This window comes from Triturus cristatus, chromosome 6 (genome assembly GCF_964204655.1).
Source record: "Triturus cristatus chromosome 6, aTriCri1.1, whole genome shotgun sequence".
Taxonomy (NCBI): domain Eukaryota; kingdom Metazoa; phylum Chordata; class Amphibia; order Caudata; family Salamandridae; genus Triturus; species Triturus cristatus.
Window position 1 is genome coordinate 66,384,321 of NC_140589.1, and position 15,125 is coordinate 66,399,445.

The following is a 15,125-nucleotide window of genomic DNA, read 5'->3' on the forward strand; positions in this document are numbered from 1 at the left end:
TCTAAATAAATGAGGGCTCAGAGAGGGCTCTTAATTGATCTCCTCTAGTAACATGTGGATAGATGTCTGATTTTTTAAATGTACTGGTGTATGTTAATGCTGGAGTAGGCAGTAATCCTCATCATTGACACATGCCTGGTGGCACATGGCAGACAGTGGAAAAGGCTATTGTGGATCTATTGTATGTAGACATTCTCCAAAGGAAATGCCATGCACATGGGATGATTGGAACAACCACTCAGAGCCTGCAGGACCACAGCTAGTGGCCTCTTCCTCTGTACCTCCTGCTGACTCTGTGCCGAGATCCAACCCTAAGGTCAGGAAGGGTGATTGATGACCCACTATGAACAACCAACCACTCAGAGCCTGCAGGACCACAGCTAGTGGCCTCTTCCTCTGTACCTTCTGCTGACTCTGTGCTGAGATCCAACCCTAAGGTCAGGAAGGATGATTGATGACACACTAGGAACAACCAACCACTCAGAGCCTGCAGGACCACAGCTAGTGGCCTCGTACTCTGTACCTCCTGCTGACTCTGTGCTGAGATCCAACCCTAAGGTCAGGAAGGGTGATTGATGACACACTAGGAACAACCAACCACTCAGAGCCTGCAGGACCACAGCTAGTGGCCTTTTCCTCTGTACCTCCTGTTGACTATGTGCTGAGATCCAACCCTAATGTCAGGAAGGGTGATTGATGACACACTATGAACAACCAACCACTCAAAGCCTGCAAGACCACAGCTAGTGGCCTCTTCCTCTGTACCTCCTGCTGACTCTGTGCTGAGATCCAACCATAATGGCAGGAAGGGTGATTGATGGCACAAAAGGAAAAACCACTCAAAGCCTGCAGAACCCACAGCAAGTGGCCTCTTCCTCTGTATCTCCTGTTGACTCTGTGCTGAGATCCAGGTCCTAATGTCAGGAAGGGTGATTGATGACACACTATGAACAACCAACCACTCAGAGCCTGCAAGACCACAGCTAGAGGCCTCTTCCTCTGTATCTCCTGTTGACTCTGTGCTGAGATCCAGGCTGTAAGGTCAGGAAGGGTGATTGATGACACACTATGAACAACCGACCACTCAAAGCCTGCAAGACCACAGCTAGTGGCCTCTTCCTCTGTACCTCCTGTTGACTCTGTGCCGTGCTGACATCCAGGCTATAATGGCAGGAAGGATTCTAAGTCACTGGAGAGGAAGAGAAGCTTCAGCAATGAGAAGCTTCAATAATTGTCAACTTTGTGGTGCATCACTATCCTGAGCCCTACATGAGCTCTGCAGCTGCCAGGCAGAACCTGTGGGGGGTGTTACCAAGATAGTCAATAAGCAGGGGAAGGAGATGCGCACCGTGGATAGATAAAGACAAGGAGACAGATTTATAAAACGTTCACACAGCACAACTCAGCAAGCCATCTTGCTGCGCTGTGCTGCATGAAAGGCAAAGGGAATCAATGTGCCGTATTTAATATTATATTGTGCATTCCTGTCCTTTCCTTGCGCTGGCGCACTTTTGGCTGCCTAGCACCAGTGCGGGCACACTTGCATCATGTGTCAGAGGCATTTTCCTCTTTCTATGCAGCACATATAGAAAGAGGAAAAGACAAGGTGAAATAAATATATTATTCCTCATTATGCCTCCCCTGGGGAGGCGTACCATTTTGACACATTCCAAGATGTTCTACTAATGTTAAATCTGGGAATGCTCAAAAATCCATGGGTGGATGCGTGGGAGCACCCATGCTGCACCCATGGAGCACCTCCCTGGGGCAGAGTAATGCAAGGCAGTGATTTGCGCTGCCGTGCGTTACTCTAGATTTATCAAGCCATGCAGGGCCACGCAAGATGGCCTTGCATGACTTGCTAAATCTGACCTTATTGTTGGGTCACCCTTCCGCCCCCTTGCGTGGCGCAAACCTATGATAAATATGCCCCAGGTTCCAGGATGAGCAGTACCAGGTCAAGAGAAGGTCACCAAGATGCAAGAAGGGTGCTGTATGTCCTGGAGGTGGCACCTTGACCAGACTCAAATGGTTGTAGGTGAATTATTTTCTAGACATTCACTGTTTCAAACTGTGTGTGCCAGTAAGATTTTTGCTGTGTCTTTATATGCAGTGGTTCCCCACTCTATGTGGGATATCCTATTTTCTTTGTGGTTTCTCAAGCCAAATTGTACATACATTTGTGTTTTGGTGCTGTTGCCTGTCCACATTTTGTCAATGGGCCATGGCGCCAATCCCAGAACCTTTTCTGTAAAGTGTGTGTCATCTACCCCTTCTGTGTATGCCATGCACCCTTGAAGGGCAATGTTGTTTTAGATGGGGTGTTCCTCCATACTACTTTTACTTGTTGCCACCGCTCCTCATTTATTGCTGCCGCTCCCTATTTTGCTGTTTGCAAGAGTCACTGCAGCACACCCAGTTTGGCCTACCTCTGTTTGGGAGCCCATCATCTCTTTTCAGCGGGGTCATAATGTTGTTTAGCAATTGTTGTTGGAAGTGGTCGCACTCCACCTCCAGCAGGCAATGGACTACACAGAGTTCCATAGTAAAATGAATGCATGCAGCCCCACATTAATGGGTGCTGCTAGAGCTGAGCATCATACACCACAAACTCAAAGATGCACTGACATCCTTAAATCACTAGCCACACATGAAGGCAGGTCATATGGTCACATTAATATGCCTATGTGTCTCCATGTCCCTCTGAAGCAATATCCTCATGACCGGCTGTTTCCCTGCTCCCCTCTATATTCACATCCCCCGTTTCCCCAATTCTGTGATTTCCCTGTTTCTCCTGTGCCCATGACCCACCACCAGTTCTACTTCTCGCCTCTTGACCTTTTCCAAGGACCCAATATACCTGAATGCTGAGCTCACATCTTGTCCTTATTTCCTTATACCTATGTCACTGAACCTCTATACCTCTATTCCCATGTTGCCACCTGTCCAACCGCCCAGTGCTCACCAATAATCTTCCTGCTCCTTCCCTCCTGCTGTTCCTGTGACAGACTCACTTGTGCAGCAACCCTATTAACAAATAGATAAGATGGCCTTCAGGTCATCAGCAAACTACCCACTGATGAACCGCAGCGTCAGTCGCTGACATTGGGTTGAGATCACGTGGCCCAGCCAAGCATGAATGCTCTGGGCCCACATAGAGATGAACAATACATTACATGATGATATGCAGTGTCTGTGATACATCAAATGCAGACTGTCACCTGTGTGTGTGACCAATGCTCACAACTGGGTTCTCCACTACAGCTCATGAAGATACTCCAGGACCTCCTTGCAACATGCATAAGTGAGGCTGAGTGGCTAGGCGGGAGAGCATTCGAGTGCCTCGTAGAGAAAACGAATCACTAGCCACCCTCGCCCCAGGTGCACAGTTGAACGGCTAGTCAGGTGTAGATGGTCCAGCTTCTCCTTAACCTTGTCCTACCAAGGGTTTTCTCTAGTTTTTGCTGCTACTAACATCAGTTTCCACACGTGTTGCTTGGAGCTGCAACCGAGGACGTATCTGATAACCCCTTCCATCTCTCTTTTGTAGAGGACCTTGAATGATAGGAGTCTTCCATTAACGCACATCTGTCCCGTTACCACACTTGTCTTAGGCGCACACCCCTGCATGCTCCTGCTTCACACATGAATGTTGTGGCACAAGACACAGATTAAAGATGGAATAGGCAGGGCCAGAAGGGTTGTGTGGGAGCAGGATACCCGTCTCTTGTAGGAGGCAGTGAGGAAGTCTTGCAAACCATTGCAGTGGAATGTGAAGTCTGTGATTTGCTTTTTCTGTAGGATAATCTCAGCGCCAGGATACCCGTAGGGTGACATAGCGCTATATAAGTCTACAATACAATACAATACAATTGCACAGGATGTACAGTGGCATACCGGAAGGTCAGTCACTGATGCAGCTTAGGATCAGAACTATCTACATCTGACGAAAGGACAAAAATGCATCTGTTTAGATTCCTGTGGCAACGCTGGAACATGTGGCACTGAGCTGGAACAACACTCCATCTGCCATGTCCACCCCAGCATGAACACTTCATGCACCTGCAATCCCCGTCATAAAGGAATTGCTTACCGCTTGCCAATGCTGGCCCTCATGTTCCTTCGCTCTCCTGTGACGACCCAGATGTGATGGAATAACAGTGAAGTGAGACTTCTCTTAATTTCCAGGGCCCTCTGTTCTTGCAGTGGGTCAGATCTTCCCTGATATACATAAAAAGAGACAATAAGAGTATCACAGTTTTATTGCATATTTATATTCATAGGTCACATATATTTATAGTTTTTTCAACCTCACCCAGCAACCTGTACCTTGATATGGCTGTCTGAATTTGGGTGGTGATGAGAAATCCTTTTTAGATGGCAGATATCATATCTTCAGGCCACAGTCAGAGGTAGACAAGAACACTGATGGGTTTATTTACAAGCCCCTTGCGCCGCCGGTGCCTCACATTTTGTGACGCACTGGTGGTGCATTTTTCTGCCCCATATTTACAAGGACAGGAAAAGCCACCCTGCGTGGCTCTTCCAATCCTTGTAAATGCGGCCCCTGTACACGCAGCACTTTGCGTGAAAGGGGCGTTCCATGGGTGTTGCTGTGGGAGTTCCCACACAACATCCAAGGAACCTGACACAGTTCCAGATTTACAAGAAACTGGAAACTTGGAAATGCGCCTGAATGCTACGCCTCCCCAGAAGAGGAGTAGGGAGGAGCACAAGGAGAAATGTATTCATTTCTCCTCCGTTTTTTGACTCTTTCTATGCGTGCTGAATTCTGCAGCAATCATTTAAAAAATCAAGTTTTTTAACTTCTATATGTGCTAATGCAGAACACATAGAAGCTGACCAACACCATTTCAGATTGTTTATGTGCAGGAAGAACACCTTCAGCATGAATTGAATGGTACAGTGGGGGATTATATCATAGCAATCTTCAGTTGTTTAAATAAGGAATTGATAAGAAGCATCCTCTTTCAAGAGTCTAGGGGCCACATGTATCATGCTTTTTACCAGTCGCAAATGGTCCAAATCGCAGAATCAGGCCGTTTGCAACAGGTGAGATGCATTTTGGAATGTATGAATTCCAATCTCAGATTCGGTAACCTGCTGCCGAATCGCAATTTGGAATTGCGAATACATGCCGATTCGGTATTAGGAAGGGGAGTGTTCCTAATACCCAATTGCAGCAGTATGTAAGAACGTTTTGCAACCGAAAGGTGGTAGCAAAACATTAGCATTTTACCATCTACGTCAAGTGGTTTCAGGCAAAGCAGTGAGGAAGACACTGAGCACTTTTTGTTAATACAAATGCAGCCACATAGCGCTAGTCTGGCTGCACTCAAACATCCCTATGTCACATGGTCTGCACCACCCAATCCCGATAGGATACAATGTGGAGACCTCATCATGTTCAGGTGTCTGGGGGTGAGTCTGTGAACATGTCATACACCTGACTATCCGCAGACAAGTCATATGTGAAGGGGCCATCCCAGACCAATGATGTGCTCAGCCATCCACACACCACCCACACTCCCAACGTGGATGTCCGGAAAGTCCATGCTCAAATGGGCTTCGACTCAAAAAAAGGTCTTCATTTTCTAGAGGATCTGTAATTGCTCGCGGTGCTGCACAGTCTCGCGCTGCGCCTGCAGGCCTTTTCAATGGTAAGTGAATACATGCAATGCTTTGCCCATGCAAAATGTTAGTAAACAGCCCCCAATATTCATTGGGATTGGGAAGAAAAAGAGATCGTAGGAGTGACAAACCATTGAGGCAAAGGACAGAAGTAATTTTTTGAGCTAACACGACAGACAGGGTTGATTTGATAGGCAGAGTAGAATGAAATAAGAGGCACAGTCGTGTTCAGGCAGAGGTAACCCAGGACTATGTGCTGGGGAAATGAATGTTATATGCCTCACCTCAGACTTGGGTCAGGTTGGGGCTCACACTGAGGTTCGTTCATTCTTTCACTTCTCCACCCACTTAACCGTCATCCTCTTCACCACCATCTCATGCAGCCGGATACGACCAATCAGCTGTGCCAAAAGGGAAGATGAGCGGAACGGTGGCTCGAGCTAAAGATGACATCAGGGGTGGTGGACATCAGCCTTTGGAAAGGCTGCCATGCAGGACACACAGGGGCATGTCACCTATCAATGTCACATGTCAAGCTGAGATTGCAGCTGGTGACCTCTGACTCAATGCCCTATATGGCTTGTGTGATGTCTGCTTCAGTGTCCTCAATGGCTTTGGTGGCATGCTCTGAGATCCCCAATGACTTGCATCGCCACAGTTTCAACCACAGCTTGCTGTCTAGCACAGAAGGGCATTATTAATTGGTCAGAAAATAGATGGTGGTTTTGCATTTATGTCTCTTGTAATATACTACAGTGTCTTCCAGATTTCAAAGAAAATCCCTTTTGTGTTTGAGGATGTTAGATCAGCAGTACCTGAGTGATGCTATGTTCAAAAGACATCTTCTCCCAGTGAGAAAAAAGTACCAGCTCAGACCAGCGCATTAACGTCTCTGTAATGCGCTCTGTGGAATAAAGCACTTTCGCGGGACAATGCTTCTATTTGTCTGTATGAAAATGCCTCCTTTTGGCACAACCTGGGATTGAAGATTAATAACAAATGTACTTTTGGGAAATATGGATATTAACACAGAGGCCTCCTGGAATGTAAGGACTGAGGATCTGGCATGGATGTAATGACATTAGCAGCAAAGGAAGGCGAATGCCTCGTTTTTGCTCCTGAAGGATGGATGGGAGAGGTCCAGCCATGTCGTGTAGAGGGTGATGTCTTCAGCTTGCCACGTGTGGAAGGTGGCCTCCTTCTGCTCTTGCTTGGTCGATAAACCCTTTCTGAATTTGAATCTTTGGTGATAATTCAAGCCCACCCACCTCCTCTGGTACCATTTGCTGGTCTGCCTATTGTGGGAGAGGGGCAGGAGTCTTCGATTGGCACCACACCCTACCTGGGAGCCTGGAGGCGGTGTCTCAGGTCTCAGTCAGGGGTGGCAATGCAGCTGGGTCTTTTCTGTTTGCTGCTCAATCAATGTGTTCAGATGCATATTGACATTGCTAGCCTGCACCTTAGCTTCCTTCAGAGGTAGCAGTGGTGGGGTGAAACTGTCTGCTCGAATTCCAGTGAGCAAGCCTGGCTTCTTCTCGGAAGGTTTGGAGGGTTCGCTCACATTCGCTTGCACTCATTCTTACAGTCTCAGTCACTCTCATTGTTAGATCTGAAACACTTGAGGTAGTGTTTCCCAAAGTTTTTTGCTTTTTCCTCCTGGTTTTTGCTGATTCTCCATTAGTGGCCTTAGAGCTCTGGGCACTCTCCCACTGTAAATTCAGTGTGAAAGTGCGCTTGCCCTTCCTGCAGACGTTAGGACGAGGTGCTTACCTGTTGTTTTTAAACATGTCTCAAGTCTGTCATTGCAGGCCTGTGTGTGCACACTTGCTCGTGTGATGTTTTTAAACATGTGTCACGCATGCCATTGCAGGCCTGTGTGTGCACAATTGCACCTGTGATGTTTTTAAACATGTCTCAAGCCTGCCATTGCAGGCCTGTGTGTGCACACTTGCACCTATGATGTTTTTAAACATGTCTCAAGCCTGCCATTGCAGGCCTGTGTGTGCACACTTGCACCTGTGATGTTTTTAAACATGTCTCAAGCATGCCATTGCAGGCCTGTGTGTGCACACTTGCACCTGTGATGTTTTTAAACATGTCTCAAGCCTGCCATTGCAGGCCTGTGTGTGCACACTTGCACCTGTGATGTTTTTAAACTTGTCTCAAGCCTGCCATTGCAGGCTTGTGTGTGCACAATTGCACTTCTGCTCAGGTTGTCGTTTCTAACCCACTGGCCAATCCTGAGGCGACCTTTCACTACCCCTGGAGTACCCCTAGGATAAGTCTTGAGGGGTTAAGCAAGTGGTAGGTGAAAGGCAGGGCAAGTACACGTGTTCCCTGCTCAGGTAGTGAAACATACCCTTGTGTGTTTTCACTGCCTATGAGGTTTGCTCTCCCCATAGGTTAACATAGTGGAATGGTCGAAATTACTTCAAGCTGCAATAGCTGTTTGCAGTGGAGCAGCCTCATAGTGTTTCCCATCATTGGAATCACAATGACAAACCCTCTCCTGTGGTAAAGGGGGATTTGTCATGAACAGCTTTTTAAATGCCACTTCTAGAAAGTGGACATTTCTCTGCTCTAAAACTCCCTGTGGGGCTTTTAGCTTGACTCCAGTCCACACTGGAGGCTGGGGAAGCTCATCTGTGCATTCCCCAGCGACAGCAATAAATAGTGGACATGCAACTGAAACAACAGACCTCTGCCATTTGAGGGCCTGGCTGGATAGATTTTGACACTTGGCCTCTGGGAAGCTAGGTCATGTCCCCACTAAAGGTATTCAGGCACATGCATCAAGTTAAACTGTGCTCGCAAAAATAGCGACTAGCTATTTGCAAGCGCATTTTAGCATTTTCAAATGCGTCAACCAAATATAACAAAATCGCAAATATAAAGAATCGCTAAAATAGGGAAACAAGAAATTGCGATTCCTTATTAGCGATTTAAAAAAATGCGATACCAAATAAAGAATCGCTAAACTAAATCGCAATACTATGCATGTAAAATCGCAAATAGGAATTTCCATGAAAATCGCTATTCAGCAAGTGCAGATTAAGGGAAATCACAAGCAGGTGGTAAAAAAAATAATATATCAGCTGCAAACCAATAGAAGGCTATTTAAACTGACCAATGAGGTCATAGAGGCTTTTTGCAATGGCAGCACTCTATGTGTTTGCGAGGGGGATGAGGATCTATGCAGCAGGCCAGGCCAGAAGGAGAATTCTGGAGAGGATATTCCGCCTGCGCATCACTTTGTTGGGACAAACTGCAGAGGAAATATATGATAAGTACAGGCTGAACGCTGCAATGATACTTTACTTAATAGCTGAATTGGAACCACTAATGCAGCGCCAGACACTCAGGCCCCATGCCATCCCTACCCATGTCCAGGTGCTATGTTGCCTGCACCTACTTGCGTCAGGAAGTTTCCAGGGGGTAGTGGCAGTAGCTGGAGGGGTATCACAAAGCTCCCTTTCACGGATCTTCAAATCCTTCCTGGCCGCCATGATGGTTATGATTCACAACCACATCTCCTTCCCCACAACCCAACAGGACATTGAACCAAACAAAACTCGACTTCTACCAAGTAGACCAGTTCCCTCATGTGATTGGATGCATAGATTGCACCCACGTAGCCATATGTCCCCCAGCAGAAAATGAGTATATCTTCCGGAACAGGAAATCGTATCACTCAATCAATGTTCAAGCAGTGTGCAATGCAAAAAACATCACAGCCGACATTGTAGCGCAATACCTTGGGAGCACCCATGATTCATACATCTTTCGACATAGTGGCATTCACACATGTCTGCTCAGGGGGGAATTTGGCGAAGGACACCTGCTAGGTAAAACAATATACTTATTCACATGACTAAAGTATGAAATGGCAATGCATACCTGACACTAACACTTTGCTTACTACCCTGTAGGTGACAATGCATACGCTGTGAGGAACTATATCAGGACTCCATACTTGAACCCAGCCTCCCCACAAGAGCAGAGGTACAACGCAGCACACATCAGGACACGTAATTGGATCAAACGGACATTTGGATTGCTCAAAAGTCTCTTTCGCATCCTGCACAAAACTGGCGGAGCGATGCTGTACCTGCCGGAAACCTGCTGTAGGATAGTGGCTGCATGTGCAATGTTGCATATTATAGCAACAAGGAGAGGCATACCCATAGAGGTGTCCGACACTGAGGACACCCAGCCCCCAGCACACCCACGACAGGTGCATTTGGCAAGCTCAGCAGAAGGGCAAAGGAAACGTGCAGACATCACCCAACATTATTTCTGAGGGATGTAATGATGAGACACAACACTTAATTTTTTAACTGAAAAGTATTTACTTGCACCTGAACAGGTAGTGGTGTTTAGCTAAACATAGATGGTGCTTAATAGCACAATTAGTGCATGCACTAAAGGACAAATGAAATGCATATTGGACTTCATACTCAGCCACTATGAATGTCTTGGACATGGTTACGTCACCATGGAAATAATCCAGAGGTATAATTCTGTTTAGCGCTTCCTCCCACGCACAGCCAAACATCTTTCGCCTGCATCTGCATCATCACTCATGGGTGCAACGGTAGGTGTTGTTCTACGGGTACTGCACCTCCTGCCAGTGCTGACTGGCGCAGACATGCTGCTAAGGCTGGATGCCTCCTCACTACCCTCTTCCCCTGTTACATTGCTGAGCCCACCAGTACCAGCCTGGAGCTGTTCAACGGCAGTGATTATTTGGCCAAGTGCCCTGGCCACATCCCCACAACAATGGCCCATATCTATTTGCATTGCCACCGACCTATGTGACAGCAGTGGTGTTGCATAACTTGTTGTTTGACCTGGTATGGCCAGCCAAGCGCATCATGAACTGGCGATGCCTCCTCCTCGGTGTGTTGTTGACCCAGCTCCTGCATTGTTGCGTTTGTCTGTCTGTTGCCTTCCACAACTGTTTTAGTCAGTTACCTCACACAATCGGCCATGACTGATATGTTCTTATTCATTTTTGTCATTTGCATATTTATAGCTCCCATATGTCGTGCTTGCAGGCGCTGCACACTCATCATCTGGGACTCCACGCCGCCCCACACATTTGGAGTTGGTGCCTCCTGTGCTTCTATGAGGGCCCTTGACCTGCTTCTTCGCCTCATCCGGACCTGTGCCTGAGGTGTAGTGGTGGGCCTCACACTAGGCTGTCATGTCTCAGGAGCTCTTTCAGGATCCTGATCAGTCTCCATTGTCTGCAGAGTTGTGACTGCGGCCCTGCTTCTTGGGGGTGCCTGGGATATGCTTGGTGGTGTCACAGGTGTCGACACGGCAGTCTCTGCAGTAGCCTGTGTGCTGTCTCCACATTCACTGTCATCAGTGTCTACTTCTTCAGCATCTGTGGTGGGAAACAGTGCAATATTAATTTGTGTTGGTGCTAACGTTGTGCCACATTAAAATTACTTTACTCTTAAGATCTCACTGTCTGTAATCACTGACTGTAATGCAGTTTTGGAAATATTGGCTCACAATGTTGATTTTGACTACCAATTTGGCTAAGCAGCCTACGACTTCCATAATGCGACTTCCATAATGCATTTGGGTCTCTATGTAAAATGTGGACTGGAGTTAAATTTGGCTTTTACTTACAGAATGTGCACAGTTACTATGTACATTGATATGTATATTTTAATGCATCTTACCTTGTGTACTACTGGCCGCCCCGGATGTATCCAGCTGAGTTACACCCACCACAGCTTCTGGCTGGATAGTGCCCTCAACCAGGTCCTCCCGGGCTGTGTTGTCTGGGACTGTTGAAATTCCTCCTCCAGTACTCTTCGCCTCCTTCAGCCTCTGTGCTATTCGCTCCTTGGCACGGCTACGCAGGTCACACCATCTCTTCTTTAAATCTTCTATACTGCGGTGTGTCACCCCCACAGCATTTACTTTGTTTTTAATCCTGTTCCATATTCTTCTTTTTCCAACCTCAGGGACTTTAAGTGAGAGCTTCCCAAAGAGCTTATCATGGCCTTTTTGTCACTTCCTGAGGTACTCTAGTTCCCTTTCGCTGAATGTTAACTTTCTCTTCCTGGCCACTGCACCCTCTTCTGCTGTTATTTGGGCAATTTTTGCTCTCTGCAGGTGTCAGCAAAACGCAGCTTGTATTTTTACAGCTCTCCCCCGGCACTCTGCTTCTTGCTCTCATTTCCTCTGGGCACAGACTGCAGCATGGGCTGAATGACTTCCTGGTTGTGAGGTCATCAGCCTGCTCCGAATGCGACTCGGCAAAATTGCGATCTCTCAAATTGCAATCTCGCTAATTGCTATCTCGCAAATTGAGATATCGCTAATTGTATGACTTTCTGTATTAGTGTTTCTTTATTTAGAAATCGCTAATATATTTAGCGATTTTTACTGATTCTTTATTTTCTCGCTATCTGCATCATGCATAGGTAATTTATTTGCTTGATGCATATGCCTATAAGATCTGTATTCCACAGCCTCATGGCAGACAGGACTGAAATGTAGGGTTGACATCTGTGGTTGAAAGGTAAACCCTCTGAACCACCTCCAACTTCAAAGATACACTACAGTGCAACTAGTGGTGCCACACTTCAGCAGGGTGGAGATTCAGTTGTCTGGACGTGGGACCGGACGTCCTGAAACTGCGTGATGCACACTGCCACATGAATCTGTTCTGCACAGAGAGGATTAATGCCATTGGAAGGGACCGTACACCCTTTCTGTATAGTGGCTAGCTGGGGCTAACTACCTGCTACTGTGTGGCACCCTGAAGTGTTCTCTCCAAGGGCTTGTTGGCTTGCCCCCTTTTCTCTTGTGGAGGTCTTAGGGACATCAAAGCCTCCCGCCAGGGACCCACATTGTCTACTTGTGACATCTGAAGCTGTACCCTCTTAAGTGCCCACATCGTCTGTTGGATCCCAGCTGGTAGCCCAGCGTGAGTGTGAAACTAAGTATTGTGCCTGGAAACCAGATTGCCCGCTGCGGTGCCCCAAAAGTATTGCTCACTTGTAAGGAGTGTGGCCCCTGCATCGTGGGGGGCCTCAAAACGCAAAAGCGTCTTGGTGGTGAGTGGATTCACTGGTTGCAGTATCCAGCATGGCCCGCTTCATCGATTGTGACACATCTCTCTCGTGTGACACACCGACTGCATGCTCTTTGCATATGGTGTTCGATTCACAGGTTGCGACCCTTGGAGGGATGGCATACCCGCAGTACTGTCCCATTCTACCTCATGTGGCACTGCTGAACTTGCGCCTTTGTGTGTGACTGGAATTGTCTGGTGCGACCTTTATCAACACGCACCAGACGGGGTACCTCATTTCCAGAGAGGTACGGAATTTGCAACTCTTCACTGTGTGTGACCGATATTGTCTGGTGAGACCCGTATCAACGTGCACTGGATGTTGTGCCTCATTTCAAGGGAGGTATGGAATTTTACAACTCTTCATTGTGTGTGATCGGAACTGTCTGGTGTGACTTGGATCAATGCGCACCATACGTTATGCCTCATTTCCAGGGAGGTGTGGAGGAGCAGATTTGTGTTCCGTTGTGCCAAGATTGCCTGGTTGCTACTTTGATCGACATGTGTCTGATGGGTGTCTCTTTCTTCCGAGGTATTCCCCTGATTCACCCCGATTCACTGATTGTTCAGTTTGTGCCCTCAGTGCGGTGGATCAACTGCTCTCTCCTCACCTGGCCTGACGACTTCATGTTGCCAGGTAGTATTGCCCGGATCGGGCCTGGGTGGTGAGAGTAATTAACTGGGCTGAGGCACGCCTAATTAGGCCTACTATTTCTCCCACCTTCCTCCCGGGACCTTGACTAAGTGTAACTCCAGCCATAAATGGCCTAGTATCAGGGGGAGGGTTGTTTATCTCCAACCTGTGGGCGTAGGGTAGTTGGGGTTAGCTGAAAGGCGGAGGAGGGCTTGGGACATGGGCCCGCAATTTATGTTATCAATTGACCTGCCGGATATCAGTGGCACCGCATGACGGTGCTGTGTGTGTGCTCCAACGGACCTGCCTAATATAAATGGCACTGTGTATCAGTGCTGAGTGAATGTGTGGGAGTGACTGCATGAGGACCGCCTGCTATCAATTACACTGCACGGCGGTGTTGCTTTACACGTTGATTCCTTGCCAAAAGAATACTCCTTTTGACATTAGTTTTTACTCATGTGGAGTTGTCCCACTGTGCCTTCAAAAGTGTTGTAATTATCTGTGTGTACACATTTCTGATACCGTTGTGACCCGGGGTGCACCCTATAACCGTGTGGTATTGAATTGTAATAATTTCCAGGGTGGGCCTGGTTCTGACAACGTTTTGCACCGCATAGGAGTGCTGGGGGGTAAAATAGGATCTTTCCCAAATGTGCAAACTACACCGTTGGTCCTAGTAGTGCTAGTAATATTCCCAAATGTGATTTATGCCCAGAAATGCATGATGTTCATGTTGGATTAATTAAAGTGTGTGTTGGATACAAACTAGATTTACATACACCATGTTTAAAGTCTCTTTTGTGATGCTCAGTGTATTTATTGTGTGAGAGTGCCGTGCCAATGTTTTATACATTGCCTTTGTGATAAGCCTGACTGCTCAGTGGCAAGCTACCCAAGGGTGAGCACAGGTTATACAGTGAGTGTAATCATCTACCCCTGATGGGAGTGGTAGGGTCTGCCTGGCTAGGGGAACCCCTCAGCCAACCAGAAAGTGCCAGTTCCAACATTCATTCACTTACTCTCATTCTCACTTGCACTCACCTTTACTTTGTGTGACTCACTCCCTCTCATTTATTGATATAGTCTCACTCTGACCCACTCATTCTGATTTACTCAATCTCACTTTGACTCATCGATCTCACTTATTTAACATAAAATATTACTATTTTTTAAATTTAAATAAACCTTTATACTTTATCATAACTTAATTTTTAATTAAATCTTGAAGCATTTTAAATATATTAAAATAAATAAACACTTTTTTGAAGTTTGATAATTATTAAAAGTGGTGTATAGAAATCATTAAAAGTAGGTTTATTATATTTTAATAAAACATTATTTTACATTATTTTTCTTCATTTAAAAAAAATATTTTATGTTTACAAAAATAAATATGTATTATGTTTAGAATTTGCCTTGACATTAAATTATATTTTTTTATTTTTGCAACTATTTTAAATAATTTCATTAAATTTAACAATATTTCTATGGGATTTTATTTTACGTCCCGGTCTCAATTATTGCTATAGGACGGAATTGCAGTATCAGTGGTTGGCCTTGTGTGGCGCTGGACTTACTACTGTATCTTTTTTGGCAGTTGTTAGACCTTGAATCGTTGGCGTGGTTTTCCCTCTGGCTGATTGCCTTCAGACCTTTTGTTTTTGCTGACTTCGTTTTTGGTGGCCTTAGGACTCTAGCACTGTTTAGCAGTGGTAAACAGTGCAAAGTGCTTGTGCT

At 46.4% G+C, this 15,125-nt stretch overlaps 1 long non-coding RNA gene across 1 annotated transcript in view; it reads right to left on the reverse strand.

Moving 5' to 3' along the window:
- Window positions 1–4,092: 4,092 nt before the first annotated feature.
- Window positions 4,093–15,125, reverse strand: part of LOC146813770 (uncharacterized) — a 257,095-nt gene continuing 246,062 nt past the window's right edge. Inside the window, exon 3 of the long non-coding RNA XR_014962438.1 lies at window positions 4,093–4,221. This is a non-coding gene — a long non-coding RNA (uncharacterized LOC146813770). The remainder of the gene's footprint in view (window positions 4,222–15,125) is intronic.